The sequence below is a fragment of the Arvicanthis niloticus genome, chromosome 3 (genome assembly GCF_011762505.2).
Source record: "Arvicanthis niloticus isolate mArvNil1 chromosome 3, mArvNil1.pat.X, whole genome shotgun sequence".
NCBI lineage: Eukaryota > Metazoa > Chordata > Mammalia > Rodentia > Muridae > Arvicanthis > Arvicanthis niloticus.
In genome coordinates this window covers 86,484,260-86,489,769 of record NC_047660.1, presented here as the reverse complement: position 1 = coordinate 86,489,769, position 5,510 = coordinate 86,484,260, and positions in this window count along the sequence as shown.

Below are 5,510 nucleotides of genomic sequence, written 5' to 3'. Positions count from 1 at the left end.
GTTCTTGACTGTCCCTCGGACTTTGCTAGCTCTTGGGATGCTGTGGGAGGTCACATGGAATCTTCCTCCACCACCTCTGCCTGAACTTAGGGGTAAGAATCTGCCTTTAACCTACCACCAGGTAGCACTCCACCTGGTATACTCAGGGCACAGGGACCGGGGAGGCAGCTGCTCTAGGGTGTCCTTCCACCAACTACCTGAGGAGTCCTTCCCCCACCTTGGGACAAAACACTGTAGGGTTATGATGGACAGGAAGGTTGACATGGTGACTTTGTGACCTGCTTCTGTGCTCAATGCCTTCATGCTGACAGTACCAAGAGAGTCACAGGACCTTTGCAGCAGTCTCAGATGAAAACTCCTTTTCCACATCACAAGCCCTCACAGGGCATCCTTAGGAGCCACCTCAATAAATTTTGTTAATGAGAAGGTGACTGAGCTCACCTGTTACTATGGGTGAAGAGGTCAAGACACCAAGGGGCAGGTGTGTAGAAAGTAGTTAGTTAAATGTGGGTCCTAAAAGCAGCAGACAATGTCTGACTTCAGAAAGAGATGTGTACAACAGCTGTCAGGGTTCCCAGTGGGTGGGAGTAGTTCATTCATCCACAGGCTGACCAACCTTGATGACTTAACACAACCATTTTATTGTGATCTAAGGTTAAGTGAATCAGATCCTCAGTTAAGGTGGAGTGGGGAAGTCCCCCTGGAAGGGAAAACCCCAGTACTAGGAAAGACTGGAATTCTCTGGAAGCTTCTTCACTGTCCCCTGTGGCACCAGAGTTGAGGAACTTCAGGGTGGCTAAATTGGAATGGTCATAAAACCCTAACCTGTGGTCTTTCCCTGTGACTTGGGCCTCTTCACAGCATCAGAGGGCATGAACTTCCTTCATGAAGGCCCAGAGCTTGAGGAGATAGTGTCTGCAGTGAGGATCTTGAGACCATGGAGCCCTTTATGACATCAGTCCACCAGGCGTGGTGTCATTTGTGCTGTTCTCTGGTCAGAGCTTTGCCAAGTTGTCAAGGTTCAGAGAGGAGTGTGGGTGGGCTCTTCCGGTGCCTTCACCCTTCTCCATCAAAGTACCTGGAGTGGCAGAGGGGGGCATGATGTGGAGAGATGGTACCACACAACTGCATTCAAAAGGAATTCAGGCCACCCAGACTTTAAGGGAAATCACTCTTCTTTTTATGCCTGTATGCTCATAAAAGCCATTAAGAATCACAACCTTCCCTCTTATTAATTTTAAAATAGACCTACAAGATAAATTTTACAAGGGATAGAACTGGGTCTCCAGAAATCTTTTTATTTTTGTTATTGTCTTTAAAATAATGACAATCTCAAATAAGTAACGAATTGAGATTGATGAAATCTAGGATACTGGCTTTACAACGTTAGGGTCCTTAACCCATCTTTCATGACAGTTCTTATTGTCACAGTTTTAGGGGCTTTCCTGTCAAGTAGATAGCTTAGACTGTAGCCTTAATCTGCCTTTTATTAATTCTTAAGTGGACTGGCCATCTGGTCACATGACCTGTGCATTTGTTTCCTCCTCCGAAGAGCCTGTGTGCGTGTGTTCTTTCTTTATCCAGGCTGTTGCTCTTTGAGTGTTTGCTCATTTACACCATGTATTCTGAACACTAGGCTCACCGTGTATTCTGAACACCAGGCTTCTATCAGGTGTGGCAATATCGTCCAGTGTGTGGCTTGTTTTTCCACTTAAATTTGAAGAAAAGAAAAAACAGTGCACATGTTCTTAGATGCTATGCAGATTGTTGTGGGTTAGATGACAGGTAGCTGTACTGTAGCCTAATGGGAGCTTGTTAATCCCTGGGGACATATACTTCAACGGGAAGGTGACACTTTCATCTCTTACATTTTATTTTCTATCTCCTAGATACACCATCCACACCAGATGCTGACTTGAAATACCATCTTTCCAAAGTCTTAAAGACAAAGGACCACCTGATCTTTGACAGGAGTCTTCAGAACTGTGAGCCAAACCTTGGACTGAGCAGATGCTGGTGAAGCCCTGCTCCTGCTGAGTGTTATTTATTGGTGGCTGTGGGCTGCTGGGAGGAGGAGGGATGTTTTCTTGAGGAGAGCTGCCCACACTTGGGTCTGGCCCTACACCCAAGCACACACCTGCAGCTCTAATTAGACTCAATGGGTTATAAAGGGAAAAACATCTTAATTATAGTTTGGACATTTTATATTTAGTTTTAGTAATCAATTTTTTAAAAAATGTGATTTAAATCACTATAATTATGTAAATTATGTAATATTTTTATGTATATTACTTATTTACAGCAGAACAATTATGTTCTAAAAAAAATAAACCCATCTTTTAAAAAAGCTAACTGCTTCAAGTGTTTTGTTATGGCACCACAAAGCTAATTAACACACACACACACAACTTAACTATCATTTCCCATCCTTTTTATTACTCTCAAGGCTTCGTGTCCCTGGACACCTTCAGATTCTCCAATGTCACAGAATTTATCCTAACCTGGGACAAGGCTGCCATTCTACAAATGGGGAGTGTGGTGTTGGTGTGGGCTCTCAGATTGGCAGAGATGCAGTGAGAAACCTCAACAAATACCCCAGGAGTGTTTCTAGGTCCCAAGAATCCATCCATGAGGATCTTGAAAGGAGGGGTTTCAGAGAATCTTGGGTAGAACAGACAGGGCCCAGGAAAGCAAAGGTTAGAGCGGCAGTAGGGAAGGAGATGGTGGTATGATCTTGGATGGGACTTAGGGTGGAGTGGAGGGGTGAAGAGCAGGAGGGGTGGTGGTGGAAGAAGGTAACTTCCAGCAACTATGAACCAGACAAGTATTCCACCATTACACAGGCACCGAGCCTGGTTTCAGTTAGTGGCAGCTGGTCCAGGTCCCAGGAAACGAGTCCTCAAGAGTTGTAGGCTGCAGTCTTGGGACCTGGCTTGACTCTGCTTTTGTGGTCTCTCTCATGTGCCTCCCAGTCTTGTTCCCTCATGGTACATTTTAGGTGTGGGGCTACAGGCTGTGGACTTTTGGAAGTGTGAGTTGCAGAGGCTCCAGTACAGGTGCCTGAACAGTTCTCTTTGCAAGTGGGGTATGGCTGCTGGTTGGACAAAGTTCAGAGATTTGTGGGTTGTCCCCTATGCTGACGCTGAGAGTATATCCCCTGTGCAGAACCCAGAAGGCATGGTGTTGGGGAATCCCTCTCAATTATCCCCTCTCAGCTGTCTGCTTTTCTGCATGTGTGAATTCTGACTTTCTGGGCTTCATTTCCATCTATAAATGACTCCATCCCTGGTGAGGTTCTGATCTCAGCCAGGGTGTATGCTGGGAGCTAGGGTAAGAACGATACACCAGCTTTCCCTAACAGGTATTTCCAAACATCTGGAAATGTAACACGTTCAGTACCTATCATGGGAAAATGAGGACAAATGATCAAATTACAAACCTCTGAGTTTTCAAGGGGAGTGGAAAGAAAGTACTTGGCTTTAGAGAGGTGGTCCTGATTGACCCTCACCCACACACAGGGCACTCACACACACCAGGAAGAGGATCCTTGTATCAGCTGTAGGAGATGGAACATCCACACCCGCCTTCTAGGCCACTGTGCAGTGTTAAGTTGGGCGATGGGGTTCAGGAATGGACATGAGAAGAAGATAAATAGGAGGCCAGGGCTGTGTGCTTGAGACCGTTAGGTGTGACTGGAAGTAAAAATGACATTAAACTAAGCACTTGTAAATGCCACTGACAATACACATGTTAGGAGACATTTAGACACGTTTACACACATTAGCATTAAGTAACATGGAGACATTTAGACACATTTACACACATCAAGTAACACATTTTAACTTCTTGATGATACACAGAGCATTTTAAAATACCATACTGTGGTAGCCGAAATTAATGTTCCTGTGCTCAAGTTAGGAATTAGGGCCACTTGAAAAACATTTTATGTTAAAATCAGATTTTCTTGGCTACATTTCAAGTGGAAATGTCTAGAAAAGCAGGTCTGAGTAACTCTGGAAGGGAAAAGGCAGAAATAATATAGCGAGGCTTTTAACTCCTGTAGAATTCAGTCTTGTCCCAGTGACATGGCTTTATTTTTTAGTGTTTATGATATGTATTTTATTACATATGCCTATATGCTGAACACAAAATACTAAAGTTGTTTGTTTAATGACCAATTGAAACCAATTTCATAGTTTATTAAAGGCTTTCAGTTGGCTAAGACTCTCATCTGTGCTGTTCAGAAAATGCACACAGACGTGAACAACTAAATCTGATGGAGATCGCAGTGTGTTTAGTGAAACAATTTGCCATGTCATGTCAAAGAATGCCGGATCGTTTCTGGATGTGTGTATGGGGTTTCAGTTTGAGAGGATGTATGCAAAGATTTCCTAAGCTGCAAAGACAGATTACTTATAAAAATTACTCTTATGTGTAAAATTATAACTTCATATTATATTCCCATAATCCCAAAATTATGGGTGAGAGACCAGCCTGAGATACAAAGTGAGACCTTATTTCAAAACAAAAAATAATGCATCACAAATTAATGTTATAAAAATTTTAAGAAAAATATTTTATTTAAAATGACATAACGCCCAGGTAATGGTGGCTCATACCTTCAATCCCAGCACTCAGGAAGCAGAGGCAGAGGCTCTGAGTTTGGGGCCACTCTGGTCTCCAGAGTAAGTTCTAGGACAGCCAGGGCTACACAGAGAAATCCTGTCTCAAAAACCCAAACCAAGATACAAATTAAAAAAAAAAGAGACATACTGTAGAAAGGATGGAAATAAAGGAGTAAGACTATCTGTAGTAGTATATGAAGGCATGTGCTCTAATACTCTCAAATAAACCATGATATATTTAAATGAATAGACAGGGTGGGATGGGGGAAGATGTTCATGTGGGATGAGCAGACTGTCAACATTACATGCATGATGGCATATAAGGATGCATTCATTTCTTTCTGGGCCCAAACATGTAAAGGACACAACAGAGATACGGATAATGTAGGAATACCACTTCTAATATTGATTTATGGGTCCTACAATCCAAGTGTCTGGTCAGCTATACCTGTGACCCTTGTCTTGTGAAAAAAAATCAAAGAACATTTGAAACAAATGGGGAAACTGCTCTCCTCAGCGTTGAAGAGCAACCTGGTACCCAGTTCTTCATCAGAGAGATGTCTGCTGAGAGTATTTCTGGTAAAATAGGCAAGTTCTCTGCTGGAGAGGGCAGAGCATCCTCCTTGACTTGTGACTTGGCTGAGGTCAGTGTGAGACCTCAGTTTCATCAGTGCTCAGAGTCACCCTTGACCAGGGGCAGAGTTGCACTTCTGGCCTCTGGGAAGGGGAATCAGAAACTGAAGTCAGATAGGGCAGGGATTTTCTTCCTTAAAATACATATAGCAAGACACCTGGATCCTCTGTGGTCATGCATTCCATCTCAGAGAGGTAGCCTGGGTCCAGGGAAGCTGGGGTCAGACAGACAGAAAGCAGAGGGTCTTGTAA